This window comes from Corvus cornix, chromosome 12, assembly GCF_000738735.6.
Source record: "Corvus cornix cornix isolate S_Up_H32 chromosome 12, ASM73873v5, whole genome shotgun sequence".
In the NCBI taxonomy this organism is placed as follows: domain Eukaryota; kingdom Metazoa; phylum Chordata; class Aves; order Passeriformes; family Corvidae; genus Corvus; species Corvus cornix.
The window spans coordinates 4,929,096-4,948,509 of NC_046342.1; the positions used below are offsets into that span (position 1 = coordinate 4,929,096).

At 42.2% G+C, this 19,414-nt stretch overlaps 1 protein-coding gene across 2 annotated transcripts in view; it reads right to left on the reverse strand.

Annotated features, from left to right (window-relative positions):
- The window catches only part of PRKCD (protein kinase C delta), a 60,652-nt gene extending 50,820 nt beyond the window's left edge, over positions 1-9,832 (reverse strand). For both annotated transcript variants that reach the window (XM_039558718.1, XM_039558717.1), the window contains exon 1: positions 9,680-9,832. The gene's annotated coding sequence lies outside the window, so the exon portion shown is untranslated. The remainder of the gene's footprint in view (positions 1-9,679) is intronic.
- Positions 9,833-19,414: the final 9,582 nt, after the last annotated feature.

The following is a 19,414-nucleotide window of genomic DNA, read 5'->3' on the forward strand; positions in this document are numbered from 1 at the left end:
AGTGGACTGCCACATATGCTTAGACAAGGTTTAGCTATGATGAGCTGACTCAGTCATTAAATACCTATATAAGAGCTCGTTTTCTTCAGGGAAAAGACGGTGATTAATTGCTAACTTAGCTATAATCACACAGAGAAGATGAATGGCTAGTTCACCCCTATGGGGAAAAAAAAAAAAAAAAAAAATCACTAAAACAAAAGACTTCCCCTGCTTTTTGTGCTACATTAAGTACTTGCCCACAAAATAAAGCACTGGGAAGTCCTGCAAAAGTCCTTTCACTGTTTTAATATTTTGGGGAAAAAAAATTTGATTCTTTTTAACGTACATGAAATTCTGCTCCTTGATCCAACAATAATTACCAACCTCACATTTGGTTTCAGCACTGATACAGATACTTCTTACAATTTTAGAAGAATAGATTTCACCTAATTTCAACTGTACTTAGAACTGCAGTATTTTATACATTAAAATATATTTATATTCCCATAAACACATACTAATGTTTTACTCAGAACTGTTTACTAAATGCACTAATGTGCAGTTTAAGCTAGCACACTAGATTCCAAGTACTGCTGATTTTAATAACATCTGCTTGAACTCAGCTGTGAATAAAACATGCACTAACTCCATACAAAGAATCTGCATGAAAGTAATTTTCAGTCACAATTTGGCGCTGTGAGGACACAGATACTAGAGTTAAAATACATATTAAATTTCAAGTATTCAGTATTAAAGACTCCTTGTCAAGATGTGCTTTTTAAAAGCAGAAAGAAATGCTATTACTTGCCACATTAAAAATCAAAATCCAGTTCTGGGAATGTGAACACTTTCCTGCAAGAAGTCAGCAGCTCCCTGCTTCAATGTTTTGAAAGGAAGCTTATGCAACGCAGAGTTCTAGAGATGGAAAGATTGGGTTCACAGTTATTAACTGGTAAGAGAATAAATAAATTCGTACAGAACAACACACAAAAAGTAGGAGATTGAAACTAAAAGCAGATTTTGGTCACAAGAGGTTTTTGTTCTTTTCTCCAGCTACAAGATGCAAGACAAAAAGAACAGAATTCAACATAAGGAGAGACAATGAATGACTGGCCTGTTTTGGCTTCTTCTCCTTAAATCCATATCTATATAAACTTTCAAGCAAATAAACATTTCTCTTTGCTTCAACTGCCACCCACTGGAAAAGGAAAGCAACATTAATTCCAAATTGCAAGACCCAAAATAGGTCAGAAAATCAATCTGACAGACACTGGTACAGATTACATTAAAACCCTGGGGGTGCCTTGAAAACTCTTAGTGGCACTGCTAGAAATCAGCAAGCTTGCAAATTGAACTGAAACGAAAACCAGGATACAGCAACAAAACAGAGCTCCACTTCCTCTCCCCACCCTGGCCCTGGTGAGAGCATTTGGGTTGTATCACAAAAGTTTTGGGGAGGAGCTCCCAAGGATGGAGTGGGTGCAGGACTGGCAGCACAAGGTGTGACACGGGTGAGCAGCACGGCAGAGCCCGGCATTTCTCATCACTCTGGGCTGTCCCTGCCATGCTCCAGGTCCATCTCTACACTCCTGGTACTTCTCTTTCCCACCTGCTCTTGCCTTACAGCAGAAATCAATTAACTTCCTTGCCTAAACGGCAGTTCCAGCATTCCCACTTTCCCTGATCAGCAACCCGCACGTTCCCTGCAGTGGACACGTGGGGTGTCTGTGGTGCAGATCCAACAACTTCATACTTTCAGAAATAGAGCTGTGTGGAAAGGCTTGCTGAGAAAAACCCACATAGGCTGCAACAGAGCATTTTCAGTCACTTTGAACAAAACTTGTTCTAACTTCAGACAAAATAAACCCATATGTACACCTACAGTGCTTCCCTAGGTCAGCAATGTGAGGTATTTGCACACCCAACCTGCACTCCAGGTGCAGTGACAGCAGTTCAACAGCACGTTGCACATATGCCACAACCCCCACCCTTCTCTGGAACTGACTGCTCTGGCACAGAGGCAGCCCTGGGGCTGGAGCCAGGCTCAGCCAGGGAAGGCAAAAATCACAGCTGAGCCTATTGAGGAAATGAGACAGATACACCCTGGAGAGAAAAACCAACCTCTGGTGCAATGAGACCAAATAAATGGGGAGAATCAAATTCCAGAGGACCTTCGATAGTTAAGATATTCTAAGGTGTATATGCAACAGAATAGATACTCTGCAATTATAGATGGGCTGAGAGGTACAAATTGATTGCAGATTCCCCCGCTGTAAGGGTTGAAGAACACTAGAGAAAGGAAAAAAATCTAATACAAGAATGGCGAGGGTTAACAGAGACCTATAAATCCTTGGTCCAAATAACATGTTTCTTCAAATGGCCTTTACTAAAAAAAAAAATCCACCAGGAAAAAATACCTGGCAATATTCCCTCATGAAAATTCTCTTCTGTTATAGTAAAGGTGAGGAGTCCCCAGTGGAATGACTTCACTGGACTTGCATGACAAGAGATGCTTCTTTCACTGGACAGAGCTGGGGCCATGACACCTGCCAAAGTTGTAATACTGCTTCAAGCTGTGTCTTCTGCTCTCTAGTTCCCAACATGACTTTTTCTAGGCAAATGCTGTCTACTGGCCCCTGGTTTAACCTGTCCTTCCCTAACCCTTGTGCTAGGTTTGGAGGAATGAGGTAGCTGGGGATGTTGGCATCTCCCTTTTCAGCTGAGCGAATGGGAGAAGACATGTTCCAGTGCCAATGCCTCACTGCATTCATTCCATAGCAAAACTGGATGAATTTTAGCCCTTAAGTTACCTGGCAAAGGTCCACACCAAGAAGCTCTTGCCCCTGGGATGATGCTTCTTAGGTAAACTTGTCAAACAGAAATCGCAACTGTCAGCTCCTGAGGAATGTAAGCAAATGTAACCTGAGAGTGCTCACAATTCCCTGACACACTAATCTGCTCTGGAGATTTGGCAATCAACACCCCCAAGTCATTAGTGAGAATATCTGAGTTCAGCAAAGGCCACAGTCATCAGACGCTTAAGGAAACAGCTGAACCCTTGTTGAGCAATTCACAGCTCAGCATGAGCACGGCATTACAGACCAGCACACTGGATGTGAAGAAATGTAATCATCAGTGATCAGCAAGTGCAGGAACCAGACTGTTAAAAAAATTCTTTAAAAAAACCCCCAAACCAATCGATACTGAAAGCATCTACCTTCACCTGCAGAGGTACTTGTATGACTAAGGGTTTCAGATCTAGTTAAGCAGAGTTCGTTATCAAAATTATAGAATCTGACTGCACCTGCTTGATGTAAGCCATCTGTGCTCACTCTTACAGAAATACCTATTAAGTATTTTTTTTTAAATAGGCAAAAATAAATCTTACTTTCACAAAAGTTTTTACTAAAATATTCTGACATACAACTGTGTGTCTTATCAAGTGAAATAGTTTCTCAACAGGCCCTAATGAAATCAGTGAGGAACAAAACACCCACTCTGGTTACAGTGTCACACCAGCAAAATGCAGTCACCAAGAAGCATTCCAAAACATATCATAAACACCTTGAGATAAAACATACATGGCAGTCAGTGTCATATTTCAAACACGACAGTCTTTCAATATTATAGCACTGTGTCTATTCATCTTAATTTTCCAAGAGAGTACAAGTTGAAAGCATACAATGAACACTGCTTGTTACTGGCTGGACCACATCTTCCTACCAAACTTCTGCACACAGGACTTTTTGAAAAGGAGGGACTGTTTCTTTTAAGAAAGAAATACAGTTTCATGCAAGAAGCAAATACAGTCTCCTAGAAAAGCATAGTTCAGACATCAAACAATGTGTTACCAATTGCTTAGCTACCTTTGTACTCAGAATTTCCCACACAAAGGCAGACTTCAGAAGCCAAACTTAACCTTGAGTTTGGCTGTTAAGACAGTTTTGATCATCTTTTCAAATATCTATCTACATGTTCAAGCATCCAAATCTTTAAAAAAAATTTGTCTATAAGTTAAAAAAAAACCTAATACCTTTACTATCAGAAAGAAAAGCCTGCTATCACAACCAAAAATCCTTCTTCCTTAAGCTGCTCCTCATAGTGAATATGGATACATTCAATGCACTGAAGAAAATTAACTATCTTTGAAATTATGAGGAACAAAGTGGTCCTGACAAGCACTCAGATTTCAAGAGTTCCTTTGGCAGAAAAGCCATGGCAAAGCTTAAACTGCATTTCCTCAAGAAACCAGAGAAAATGAGGGAGTCAAGTATACAAACAAGGATTTTATTAAATCTCTATTAAATAGGTGTTGATGGGGATAGGAGTAGATAAAATCTAACATTCAGAAAGTAGCTCGACACTTGAGTGCTGAACAGCCATGTAGTTTTCTCTTTGTCATCTCATCATTACAAATTTATCACAAAATAAACGACAAGGCTAAACCAGCAGAGGTCTGGGCTTCCAGCTCCAGATCAGTAGCATGAATTACTTCATGGCTCAGGGGTGGGGAAAAAAAAGCTGAATTTAGATTTAATGCATATGTTTCAATATGTGCTGTATCAATAGCAGGCAGCCAGGATTAAAACAAGTCCATAAATACCTAAATCATTTATGAGACTGCAAAAGACTAAACAAAATGCAAATCAAAGCCACTCATGCGCAAATGTACATGACATTTTAGAGATTTTCAGCCACCCATGAGGTGAGAAACAAGATACTAATTCAGATAACTCCTCTGAGCCCTGTGGCGTGGAAAGGACATCAGCCCACGTGCACCTCTTCAGAAAAGAGGGGCACCCTTACTAACAGACACTCGGTGCCAGAGCATTGATACCCTGACCTATTATCCAGTCTCCAAGGAGCTATCCTGGCTCCACTCCCACTCCCAATGGGTAAAAGAGAAACCACTTGGTTCTGTCTCAACCAACTAAGACCACAGCCTGCTCACAGCTCTAAGCAAAAGTATAAGGAGTAACAGGATATGTATATACATTACACATCTGCTTTGTTCTCAAAAGCAGGTAGTGCCTTGGAATTCAAGATAATCTCGTTTTGAGGCATAGAGAGGTACTGCTGCTTTTTTTTTAAAGCTTGATAGTTGGCTGATTAAATGGGAGGAAATGGCAAGCACACACCCTCCTCCCTTAGCAGTTCGGCAAGTATCATACAAGGCTAAAAGCTTAACGTGGATCAGTTCCATTAAGTTGTCTGTGATAGTCATTCCCAGACTTTATGGATGGTGATTATTATCATATGAATACCAACTATGCTTAAGTATCCTTAAATAAACTTTTCCAGATAGAGCATTGCACTCAATGGGAAAGCAATTACCAGAAAACACATTAATTTCAGTAAGAGGATACCATAAAAAGTATTCTGTGGTTTTATGCACTTTCTTGACTTGAACAGTATTTGTAAAGAATTTATTTTATGGCCTGCCTCTTGGATTTGCAGCTATTGATATAAATCTGTGCTGCATCACTTCCATCTTTTAGTCAAAAACGGTCAGCTCTATTGTCGATCAGAAAAAAGAAACAGGTTCAAAACATAACTTATTTCATGGATGTCAGGGCACCTTGCTGTCACCAAAAGGCAAACATAATATTTCACTTGCATAAATTTTAATCAAAAGGAAAAAAAGCCAACAGAAAATTATTTGAAACACACAGATATACATGTCAGGTTTCCATCCTCTGTAGCAATGTTACCTGTAATAACAGAGTCTGGTCCAGAGCAGACCAGAAAGAAATCCTGCATGACTCTTGCCAAGGTCAGATTTGCGCAGTTCCCAGTACTCCTGTGTGCCAGATCCCTCATTTCTCTACCTATCCTGGTGTCTCTGGTACAGGAGCAGCACACCAGTGCAGCTTCCAGGCACAAAGGCAGTGTGGATAACCTAGATGGTCCTGTAGAGTTCGAGGCAGTACATTGCTTCCTATGGAGCAGGCCTGCTAAAGTACTCAAATACCATAAAACCCTGTCGGGGTAGCTCTTGCTGGGAGAGGCAATGCCTCTTTAACAAAGTGTAAGAACTCTTTCGGGTAGAAACAACTGCCTTTGAAATGAGCACACAACACAGGCCACTTCAGCATTATTTTACCAAGGCTGTAAAGAGCTCTCCCAGGCTCATTTCTGTTAATTGCATCTTTCCAAAGTGCAGCCAAGCGGATGAGGAATGATTACTTTTAATGTGCTACCCAAATGGCTCTGAATGGGTGCAGCCTTCCCCCTTTCCTTATTCCTGCTCCTTGTCCTTTGGCTCCACATGGAGCTTTACAGAAACAAATTCTGCACTCGGGTCACACAGGTAAAGGAAAACTCAGAGAAAGATGACAAGTTTTGTCACAAAGCAACAGTTAAAAAACTACTGGAACACAAACTGTTTTGGTGCTTTTTAGGCAGCTTTTGGACAGAACCTGATAAGCAGAATGGAGAAGCTGCATTCAATGCAAGGATAACCCCAGAGTAAAAAGTCACATCTTTCTCATCAGTGGATGATTAACAGAGGAATTTGGCTCCTAATGAAGTCAGCCAGCCCCCAGACTCCGCTGGTAAATCCCTTCTTGTCATCTTTCACATTCAGCTCTGACTCATCTGCAACAAACAGTTCAATCCCCAGCCTATTCCTTTTTTCCTCCATTCCTTTTGCAGTAGGTTAAGTACATACTTTGTAAATGCAATGAAGGGGATGGTGGACTACAGGCACACAATGCCCTGGGACTGCATCAGGAAGAGACACACCTGAGTTAGCTTTGGGGAACTGAAATACCTGTGTCAATGAACACGATCCAGGCACATACCTCAGTGCTGACCAACACCTGTCAAGTATTTACACTGCACAGGCCACACTGGGCACACAGTTCCCTGCAGATCAGCTGCACCAAGTGAGCTGTGGCACATCCACACCTGCCACAGTCCCACCTCCAGTCACAGCTGGGGATTGAGAGGAGAGGAAGGGGCTCCTCCCTTTGGGAGCAGCAGCCAGAGCTGAGCTCCAGCTATGGATGGGCAGAGAGCAGATCTGTGCCCCTGCACAGAGGCAGGGGGGCAGTGAAGCCCTTCAAATGGGAACAAGGATGGTTAATTTAAACTATTAGGCCCTGAAGTACTCACCAGAATCATGGGCTGGTTTAGGTTGGTAGGAACCTTAAAAATCATCCAGTTCCACCCCCCTGCCATGGGCAGGGACACCTTCCATTAGAGCAGATTGCTCAAAGTCCCATTCAGCCTGGCCTTGAACACTTCCAGGGATGGGACTTAATCTGAATGGACTTTAATTGTAATGACTGTGGCTTTTAGACATTAAAATAAACTCAGAGGCCTGACAGCTTCTATGCTTCTCCCAGGAAATCAGTTGCTTTAATAATAGATGGCATCTTTCCAAGATTTATTGTTATTTCCTTGATCTATATAGCATCAAATAGCCAAGTTCTCTTTGAAAGATTCTTCCGAAGATTTCTTTTTAAGAAAAGTACCTAGAAAATTCCTTAAGTTTTTTAGTTTAGAAATAGTTTCTAAATAATTCCTTCTGTACAGAGTATCTTTTCATCTATACTATGTGATCAAGAAGTAAAAATTATGATGCTATTTCACTGTTGCATTCAATTAGAAAAATATGACCCTACTGTATAATTATGTCTAATGAAAAGGTGGGTTATAATTCATGAAGTACAAAATGGCAAAAAACTAACAACGAGCTCTTTTCTGGTGAGAAAAATATGAGCATCTTCCTGACCAATTATCTCACACATATTGCCTGAGCAGAATCACCTTACGACTTTCTCACTACCCACACAGACATCACATCTGTGTAACTGAATATATTTTTCTGTATGTTTGTACCAGCCACTGAGTGGCAGCAATTCCTTCATACCTAAACCTGAATTATGAGATGAAAATCTCAAAGGATTCCCAAATCTTAATTCTTTTGTGCTGCCCCTAAGTTCTTTTGTGTTTAGCAGTACAGTGAAATACCTTATTGCACGTTTCAATTCTTCAGCTGTCGAAGTTCCAAAAGTAATGTACCTCATCCTGAAAATCATATGTCCATAGAACTTGGACATAGTCAGTTTTACAAAACACAGTAAACTATGTGAGTCAAAGAAACTGAAAATGCCAGCATTTAATAATTTCTTAAATTAAAACACACACCTGTACTTTATTATGAAACCCAAGGTAAGGATGAGAAACATTAAAAAAAAAAAATTCTAAACCTATGTTTTGCAGCCTTATGCTTGCTTTTCTCCTCAGTATTTGCAGGTTCCCACAGGAGTGTCTTGGGGTGACTGAAATCTATCAGTCCAAAGACAAACAGCTCATTTTTTAACATAACCATTTTCAGGAACTAAAATAAACAGGAAATCCTGCATATACACTTAAAAAATGCTTATGAATTATTGCTTAACCACTTAAGAAGCACTTCTTCATAGTGTTCTTGCTCAGAAATCCATGCTGGTTATAGCTTCCTATTTGATTAGCACAGTGCTGCACAGCATTGGAGAGATGGAAAACTGAAGAATTTATTTGCTATTACATTGTTAATAGACTATTGACTGTACAAGCCCAGGAGCAAAAAACATCTAAAAGGAACTAAACACATCACAAGTGGATCAAGGATTTTGACACTTATTATTTGTAGAGATACTCAATATTGCAGTTCAGGCTTTAAGTGAGTCTCTAAACTAGGTAAAGATCTGATTCTCCCACACCCATCTGCTCTGCAGAGTCAAGTTCTCTCCTCGGACATATCAATGGATGGGATACAGGGCAATGTCATCCTTGCACATAAACCTCCTGCAAGAGCCTGTAGGTCTAGATCTACACTCTGCTCTGTGCTACTTGGACAATCTAGAAGTGAAGTGGTGAAACAGTCAGGGCCCGCAAGTAAACAGATATCAGAGGTAACCACAGAATGCTGTAATCCAATTATTTCAATATTTCATGCCCTAATGCAAACGGGGAATTCTCTAGTGATGAACTGAAAATTGTTTTTTTAATAGATGCACGCCTGGCATGTACGTACACAAAAGCATCAGGCATTCCTGCTCCTTCATTTCTTACTGTCTGTCGCCACTCAGCTGGAAACCTGACTATTTAAAAGACTGTACATTTCATCTGCTCAAACTCATTGTGGCACGGAAACTGAAACAGACAATCGGGCCGGCTGGGTGGGAAAAAAAGTTGGTGGTACCAAAGTTGGCATTTCTGCCGGGAGTAAACTCCATGTTTCTGTCAGAGAGCGACCGCGGGGATCTCGCTGCCGCCTCGCACGGGGCACAGCACTCTCCCTCCCGCAGCCCCACAGGCTTTCCCCGCTCCAGGTCGCGCTTGCCCCGCACCGAAGGCGGCGGCCGCGTCCCCGGCAGCTCGAGGGGAGGTCTGGGCGGGCCGGGTCCGCAGCCCCCTCCCCGCAGCCCAACATGGAGGCTCCGGAGGAGGCAGCCCAGGGCCGGGGGCACAGCTCCGCCGCCTCCCGCCCCATCCCGCTGCCGAGGCGCTGCCCGGGGGCACACGGGGGACAGCGGGCTGAGCCCCGGGGACCCTCAATCTCCCTCCCTCTCGCTCTGCCCGCCGTGCGCCCCACGGAAGCCGGGCGGGCCGGAGGGAGCCGGAGCCCGTCTCGCTTCCTCCTTCACCCCAGGCGGGGCAGGAACTGCCGGGCGGCAGCGCCGCGCCGGGGGCAGGTATGGGCACTCCCCGCGTCCGAGGAGCCGTCGGGTGCTGCGGCCGCCGCCGAGTTTCGGGCGCTGTCCCGGGAGAGAGAGAGAGAGACAGAGAGAGAGAAAGAGCAAAGGAGTGCGGGCGGAGGGGCGGGACGAGCAGTGTGTGCCCGGCACGGCCCGGCGCTCCCCGCCCCACGCTCCGCTCCGCCCCCGGGCGCAGCTGCGGCCACGCTCACCTGCTCCTGCCGGTGCTGCTCCTCCTGCCGCTGCCCCGCCCCGGAGGTGCCGCGGGAGGCGCTGGCTATCCCTGCCCGGGCTCTCCACGGCTCCTTCTCCTCTCGGCTGTTCCCCCTCCCCTCTCCCGTGGCAGCAGCCCCCTGTAGGAAAGCCCCAGCCCTCAGCGGGAGCCCCGCGCTGGGCCCCGCCCGAGGCGCCGCTCCGCACCTGGGCTCGGTGCCGTGCTGAGGGAGGGGGCTGCGGCCGCGGCAGCGCTCTCGGCGTGCTTGGGGTTTGGGAGGTTTGGGTCCGCTGATCACCCGGACACGGGGAAGCGCCTGGGTTTGACGTGCCGGAGCTCGGAGTGAGCCCGTGCCCGGCGGGGACCAGCGCTGAGGTGTCTTCAGCCCTTTACTGGGCTTTTGGTTAAAACATTCTTTAGTGGCGTAGAAGCCATGGATGTTGTTTTATAACGGGGCCGAACCGCGTAGCTCTGTGGTCAGTGCCGTCACCTCAGCGACCTCACCTCAGAGACCTCAGCCTTGGCTGGTGTGCCCGAAGTTGGAGGCCTTCACCGGGTCATTTTGGGTGTCAGCCGGGGCTCCCGCAGTCCATGCTCTGTTCTGAGTGATAGAGATCAGTTTTTCTTCAAGTACTGGAAGAGTTTGTGTTAAAATGAGATGCTTTAGGGAAGGGCTGCAGCACAGGAATGTGAGAAGTGTAGGAACCAGAGAAAACACCTCCATACTCCAAGGCAGACCTTTGTCATCATTTTTTAACTCGCACAGGTCATATATAATTGCTCTCACCTTTTCATCTTAAATGACCTCATTCAGCTCTAGCTGAAAACAGTGATGAAATTCCCAGCGGTTTTTTGTGATGCTGTGGTAACTGGGTGTTTCTCCGGGCAGGTGCCAGACCCTGGTGTGCAGTGGGGGGTGTCAGCATTGCGGGGGCTGTGACCCAGCTGTTACATGGCTGCGGAGTCACTTCTGAAATGCCAAATTCCACCCATTTGGTATCCAGCTTCTTTCCAGAACGCTTCACTTGATATTCATAAGGTCATGTCAAAGTTCCCCCCTTGTTCTGTCTGTCATCATCTTGGAAAGGCTATAATATGTACATAAATCAGTCAATAGTTGGTTTATATATGGAGAGTTTAATTTGAAGAAACTTATTTCAAAATTGAGAGCTCTAGTAGATATATTGCCAATCACAGTTTGGGTGGAAGCAAAAGAACAGAGTCATCTGAGATAATTTCCTTTTTACTTCTGCTGCAAATTAAAATATGTAGTATTTTGTACACATACATGTTCTTATGCATGATTAAGTGTGGGGTTTTTCTTTTATTGGAACATCTAAATAGTATTTTCCTGATTTGGGACAGAATGTCATCTGATTAGCTCTGATGCCGCAATAAACTGTATGAGGACCCTCATTTAAAATTGTGTAGATTGCTGTTGTGCTGAAATCTGGAGGAGCTTTATATGCATGAGCAGTTCATGAATGTCATGTTATAAAAGCAAAACTAAAACCAGTTTGAATGAGAGGAGAAAAAGCAGAAGCTAATTGTGGCAAGGACTTTTCCTCATTTCAATACTTCCAGTGAAGTTTGGAAACAGTGCTTTAAGATAAATTTTATTTAATTTAATGCTCTTTGGGTATTTAATGGCATGTAAGTGGTCAGAGAGAGTCCATTTCCATTTGTGACCTTAACATACAATGTTGCAGCAAACCATTTGTTAACTACAGCTGCATTTCAATTATTTAGAGCATCACTTTTGTCCAAGTCTTTCTGAAACAAAGAGTAATTTCTTATTTTGACTGCGGAACATTTTGCAAGACCTAAAGAGCTTTGCCTCTCACATCTTTGTTCATTTAATGGGTTCAAGTTGGATTAGGATTGAGTAAAGATGTAAAAATTTGATCTACAGGAAATGAAATGGGGAGTCTTCTCAACTGTTAATGTGACTTTAGAAATTTGAGGTGTTTCCTGGTACTGAGACTTTCTTGCTGCCTATTTTCTGTCATTTTTTTCTATACAACTCAGCCATGCTAAATTCATGGAAATGCTCCTACAGCTGGAGAGAGTCTTTTGTCAGAATAGATTCTAATGCAGCTCAGAAGGCTTTATTAACCCATTTTACGTACAGTGGATTTGAGAGAGGGATGAAAATGTGTTCTTACTGAACACCCTTAAGCAGTGCTCTCTGTCAGCTTCTAAGTAAATAGTAAGAAATGCTGGATTGCATAGTGATTACAGGGTAACTATTGGAAAGTAAAAGGGCAGTACTGTCTCTGCTCCATTTATCTGAAATGTGCCTTTGGATATTTTGTAAAAAGAAAACAGTCTTAAGCTGGGTTAAAACATTTCATCTCTTTGGTAGCTGGATAGACATCCCAATAACTCCCAATCCCATGGTAAGTCACTGCTTTGTTACAGGAGATCTCTGGGGAGAAGGTAAACTACCAGGGCCTCCTACAACTGGATTTTCTCTTGTATTTTCACATCCAGAAAATCTGCTTTACCCGGGGCCACTTAATTTTTGCCGTATGACATGGTGACAGTAAGGGGTGATGTGACTTCGAACACGCACATTAGAAACAAAAGTTAGAGAGAAAACTTTCTGAAGCAAATATAAGTGAAAATTTTCTAGTGGCAGTTAAGAACTTGTTCTCTGAAGATTTCTGAGCCAGACTGGTATGAAATCACTTTCCACAAGTGTGTAATAACCTATTGTTAACAGTACCTGTTACCTTCAGCAAACAAATGTGATTTTAGTTCCGATGGCAGATACTTGATTTATGCAGAGATGATGACTTTTGCAGAAATGTAATTTCAGAACAGAAAACAGTCATGGCTGTCGCTGCCATTTTTTCACAGTCCCACTTTGTAGCAGGACTTCATTGGTCTCTCAGTCCCAAGCCTAACCACCAAAAGCCTGCTCTCATTTCCTCTTTTCTGGTAGTAGTGGGAGGTGTGAAGAGTCTGGTGGTGATGGGAGTTTCCACCCATTACCTTCTACACGGGTGTGTGGTCTGTTGTGCAGATTCACTTTCTGAAGTGTTTTAAGCATTGTTCATTGTCTTCAGCTTTTCCTTAAGGTTGGGGTGAAATGCTTGTGTTCTCTGTCAGGCTTTTCCTCCAGGTTTTCGTGCTTTTCCTTGGGAAGGACATGAGCTCTTTATGGATTCGCAATGGCACAGATACTGAATTTGGTCATGTGAAGGTCTGGCTGCCGTGAACATTTGGACTGATGTCCAAATGAAACAGGAATTGGCCTGCCTTTCCTGAAGTCTTGTAACTTCAGAGATTCTTTCTATAATGACATACATTAATTTCTACTGCTTTTATTTGTAGGTTTTTATATTGATTAAGGAAGGGTTTCTTCTTTGTATTGGTCTGCCTTCCATTTTTTCTAACTTGGAGCTGAGTTGGTTTTTTTCCTACTTTGCCAGACTTTGCTTCTGTGGATGTTGCACATGCCCTGTGCAGAGCTGTAATTGAGTCAGGAGCACTATCTGCAGGTGAGAGACGGTGGGTAGGCTCTACACCTAGGAGAAGTTATCATCTCTGTGCTTCATTTACTGTGTTGTAGAACTTGAAGATTGGTAATGTTCTGTAGCTAGCAGAATTTAAGTGGAATGATGGGTTTATTTTCCTTTTCCTGGAGGATGAGATGTAGAAGTTAGTTGGCTGTGCCAGGGAAGATCTTGGTGTCAGATGCAATCATGTGAATTTCTACATGTTTGTGTAACTAAGTTATTGCAGAGCCCTTTTTGTTATCAGATAAGAGTCTTAAGAATTTGAGATTAAAATGAGATATGCTTATGTCCCAACCACTCTGCAGTTCTGCTCATTTGAAGGAACTTTTATATATGATTACTTTGTAAACCAGACAAGTAAATAGTTTTGTGACAGTTTTGCTGAGATGCCTGTTTGGAGCATTGTCAATTGTTGTGCTGTTTGGTGCTTTTAAAGCCCTACTTTAAAGCACTACTTTGGTGCTTTTAAAAGCCCTACTTCCTTGAGTAAGTAATTGCATTAAAATCATAGGCTTTTTTTGTCTTTCTTAAATAAAACCTATTTTTCATGTTTCCATAGAAGATACATGCACATGTCATCTTGAAGTTTCTAAAAGATTGAAAATCTGGGCTACATTTAAAAGGAACCCAAAACCTCTCAAGGATTACAAATAGCCCCATGCTGCCTTCCATTGTTGAGGGTAGGAGACTGATGCCTGCATTTGAACATTTGATACTGTAGTTAGTTTTTAAGGAGAATTTAAATTTAAAAAAAGGTTTGTATGGTGTTTACTGCCTTCACCCCCTTACATTTGGTTTCAACATGCAAGCTGGCAGTGTTGATTCTGAGCAATGTAAGTGTTCTACTTCCCCTTACAACAGCCTTTCTTTGCAGTTAATATAGATGGGAGAACAAGGAAGTGTATGTATTGATGCAATTTTCTTGCTTACCACAGTCCTATTCAGAGTTGGTTTTATATTCCTGTGAGTACTGGAGAAAACCATGCTGTGAAAGAAGACAAGCAATGTTTTCTGATTTCTTGGTTGGTTTTTCAGCTCTTTCAAAAAAATTTGATTGTTGGTGTTAATTTAAGGTTCATGAGAGTAAGATTCTGTTTGTGCACAGAGCAGAGGCAGCATAGAGAGACACAGCTCACAGTGTGGTGTGCTCACTGAGGCAGGAGGGATTTTAGGCTTTTTTCCCAAATCCCTTTTGATTTGCAGCTGTAAGTTGTCTCATCAATCAACAAGAACAAGCTGGAGACCATCAAGTCAATGAATTTAGACCATCACATGACATCAGCTTGTAGTACCTGATGCTTTTGCTGCTCACCTGAGAGGAACTAAGAATCACCTGAGGCAATGCAGGTGGCTCCTGCTTTAAGAGTGATGTCTCAAAGGTGTCAGCTATTAAGAGCTCCAACACTGAGGAAATTTTGTCAGATTCTGTTGTCTGATGAGATGGTAAGATATTAGGATAATGTATGCAGGCTTTATTTTGGTTTTAACCCTATCTCATGTGTGGGTATTTCCAGGGACTACAGTTGCTGTGTTCCTTTAGGGAATGAGAACAGGAGGTTAAGGGTTGGTCAGGCTTCTGCTCTGTCACTCACCTGGCACAAGGTGTGGCTGTGGGGGGAGAGCAGGTAAATGTGGCTGTTCTCCACTCTCTGCCCCTGCCATGCTTTATCCCCCTCTCAGCAGCGAGAGGCAGCTCTGTCCTGCTCTCTCCTCAGTGAAGGAGCAGGACATGCCAGGCACAGCAACAAGAGCTGTAGAATGTGCTCTACTTACCCCACCCCTGGGACAAAGGGCTAGTGTTATTTTTAGATTATTGACAGATAATCAGAAGGTATTAACTAAAAATTTTTCTTTTATTAGTGTAAATGGTTATCCAAAAATGCAAACAGCAATGGCATTGGTGCATGGAGTTGTTTTTTTGTCTTCTTAAAATGCATCAGCTATACTATCAAACTGTCAGACAATAATGTGGGTTAGTCCCACACTGTGACTGGAACAAGGCTTTCTTTGCAGAAAGAAAAATATGTCCTATTGTGACCTGGTGTGAGGATATGGGAGTACTTGAATCCTAATTTCATTGGTCAGTTGTATCATTTTAAAGCACAGTTTGACCACTGCAAATGAACAACTTTTGGCAGTTTGTGCTACTAACATTCAATTCTCAAGTCTTCTTTTTTGCTTGGGCTGTAGGCTTGGGTATTTTCCCTTGTTCCAGTAATGATTAATAATTCTGTTTTCATCTCTTTCAAGCTGTCCATCCTAATCTTCTTGCCTGTACTGGGGCACATACTATTTAGACCATTATTATGTTATGATAGTCATTTAGTAGGGTTTGGTTTTATTGCTACAGCTATTGCTGCTATCAAAAGCCAAACACAGTATCTGTGAAAGAAGATAGTATGCAAAATCAATGCTAGTGAACCTTTAAAATGAAAGCAAACATCAATAACGAAACTGCAGACTGTGTGTGTTTGCACAGGAGCAGGGTGGAGGACTGAGGTCACCTGCCCCAGGCATGTCGCAGTTTTGGTGAACCACACGGGGAGAGTCTGGTGTAGTTGATGTTTGGAGTCATGGCACAGATGTTGAGTCAGGAGACTTCGGAGAGAGATGTCAACATGTCTCTCCTCCCCACACTGCATGTGGGTTAGAGAGAGTGTTTTGGGGAAATAGCTCTGTCTTGAGCTTGCCAAATAATGGGTGAGCCAAACTCTCATTTCTTGTGCACGTTTACTGCTGTTGGTAGCAGAGTGAAGGAAGGATTTGATGTTTCTGTCAAGATCTGGTACAATAACAAAGACACTGAGAATATTTACTCTAGTTTTTAGTAACAGGCTAAAAATTGATTCTTTCCCAGAAGACTTAGATGTATAAACATAAATTGAAGCTGCTATCAACAGAGTTGGAAAGTCCATCTGTAGCAGAGCTACTTTGCAAATGTGTCTGAAGACAGGTTATGTTGTTAGAAGTACTAAAGCCAGTATTCCAGATATGTTTCTTGAGTAAATTCAGCTATTTTTACCTCTATGCAACTGGGACGTTAATTTTACTCAACAATCTGTTATGTTTCTTGTCAAAAAAAGTTCATTTTGGGGGTGTTAAAGTTCTGTCCCAAAGAGGCTGTAGAGTTGCTGGGTCTTGATACCAGCATGGTGTCTTGTGTCTGCTGAATTCTAGTGTGTGACCTTGCTCTGCCACACTTGGAAACTGTTTATGGGGTCAAACCTAGATTTCTGGTTAGTGTTGAGCTGACCCTATATGTCTTTGAAGGTAATTCCACTTAGAAACACTTCTAAGTACACGTAGTTTAAGTCAGTTGGTGTGTGATCCCTTTTATTTTTGTAAGCAAATTATTTTATGTATAATTAAATCTTCCATAATTTACATATCATTATGTATATAATTAAATAGTTAATGATCTACATATTTTTAGTTCCGTAGCATACCTGAATATATATGATCATTCAAGCCTGGATGAGCTACAACATACCTGAACGTATGGGAACTTTTGATAGGCTTAGTGTCCTAGATTACCACAGAATTTTTTTCTTCTCATCAGGCTGATATTAAATATGATTCACTGCATGTGATTCTCATGATTAAAAGGTGCCTGTGGTTTTTTTTTGTGACAGAAGCGTAAATGGAGGAACAACTCAGGTGTTCAAATATTAACTAGCTGCCTTCTCATGCTGTCAGTACAGTAAATGTTATTGAGAAGGACAAATAGGTGCTGTTTTTATTGGTCACATTCTTCCAGTGGTTTTGACTTGCTTGAAGATAAGAACAAAACTTTTAGAGGGGCACGTTTGCCATGTTTCCAACTACTTTTACTCAGCAAAATTTTTAAGACTGTGTTTGGAGGCAATTTCTTCACTTTTGTGAAGGAAAGTGTCTTCACTTTCTATAGGAAATTGTGTTCTACATGTAAGTTTAGAACTGTGAGGAAGCTTTTATGAGCTGGTTATGCAGAGGATGCCAGTGATATAAATCATTTGGAGGAGGAAGAGGCGAGAGAAGAGGTAATAGTTTCCTTATGGTTATCTAGACTTTGTTTTCAGGTAGGCCCAGAGTAGAGGAGGGGAAGTCCCTCCTGGTCTAGTTACATAGGGTTTTTTCCTGCTCAAGCTTTTAGGAGAAAGTATAGGTTCAGAAAAACTTCAGAGCAATTTAGGACTTCAGAACAATTGTGTATTCTCTGTTAATGATTTTATATCCTCCCCCTCCTCAGAAGATACCTGTATCTCCTCTATAGCAGTAGGGCAAACTCAGGTTGACTGAAGGCCCTATGGTCTTTGTTTCAGTGCAGATGAAAGCACTCTATAGAAGGAGTAGTAAGTGTCAACAGTGGTGAAAAAGAAAAAAGACAAATTAGGGATTTTCCTGTGTCAAATCCATGTATTTACAGCTGTCCTTTAGGGATGAAAATCTCAATGTGCTGTTTTAGTTTTTATACACCTGGGAAAAGAGCCCCACTGAATTGCAAAGATCTAATGTAATTTTGTGATTTCCTTTTCAGATTTTGTGGGATTGCACTTCCTAAGTATACAGGTATTTTAACTGGTTCTTTCCTAGGCTTCTTCAGAAAGCAAGGTTCCTCTACAAGCAATTCAGAACACCTGACCCAGATTCCTGTTCCAAGTTGCCCTATGGAGGACAGCTTTGTTTTGCATTAACTGCAGGAAAAGTTTGTTGCTTAAACCAAATGCTTAGAATGTCTCCTTAAGTCTCATGTGGAAAAAATCCCCTCTATTTTATTCCTCCAACTACAACATTGACTTGAATAGTTTGATAACAAATAAGCTGAATGAAACAGATATTATACATATTTGAGACCAGACAGAAAGTCTGAGCAGAGCTTTTTCTGTGTGCACACCTCCTTCGTGGCAGAGCTTGGAGGTAAAGGTGAGGCGATCCTTATCTTGTGTGGGTGCTGTTTTCTGTTGTGAGTACTTTACCATCTTAGTCTGACTTAATAACTTGGCTGTGAAGCAAAAGGAAAAACTGCTAAATATCTGCCCACTATCTGCATGGTTCTTAGTGCAGGGGGGACAGACTTAGCAGCTCACAGCTGCTGAAACCAGGAGTCATATCATCCCCCATCTCCTTGTTCCTGTCTTCCTGCCTACGTGTTCTCGCTGAGTACCTTGTGCCAGCTTTGATGCTTGCTGGAATGCTTGATGCTTTGATTTAACTCTTGAAATATCAGCAAGCTATCCCAGGGAAAAAAACCCCAAACCAACACATCCAAACCCCAAACAAATGTGGCCCATTTTCTGCCTTTTTACTGAAGAACATTGACTTAATAATGGGTTTCTGTGCTTGAGAGACGTGGGATAAACAGAGAACACAAAAGGAAGGCAGCAAAATTTGTTCTTTTTGCCAGCTGGAGCTGTTATGGTGGTTCGGACAAGTAGGAAAGAGCCTGACCTACAATGAACTGGGTTTCAGTCACATGTGCAGCTGAAAGGGTTAAATTACATTTGGCCTATTACTTTTTGAGCACCTGCAAATACACGTGAGTTTTAAGTCTGATGTTTGTGAGTGCTAAAGTAGAGTCATCCATGTACTCACATACCCTGCAATGCTTTCTTTGAAGTTAAATGCACTCGTGTGTGGGTCTCTGAGCTGCTCAAAGGGCTGACTGCTGCATTTCATCCACCAGCTGTAAACACCAAACTTGTCCTAAATAGTGAATGTTTTCAGGATCCAGCGTGTGTTTCTCATGAACTGAGTTCTGACTCCAGATGGGTGGAGATAGGAGGAAGAAAGGATTTTGACTTGCTCTTCCCATTCAAAACCATTTAAGTCTCAATTAAAAAAAAAAAAAAAAAGAAATAATCACATCCACCTTGTATCTCATATTGAAAAGATTTTATTCCTTGAGTCCTGATTCTTGTATTGGATGTAACAAGAGTTCACCTTTTGAAATGGAAAACTTGTTTGATGGGCTTGTGATCTTGCAGTGAATGATGGAATTATAGTAATACAGCAAAAAGCTTCAATGTCAT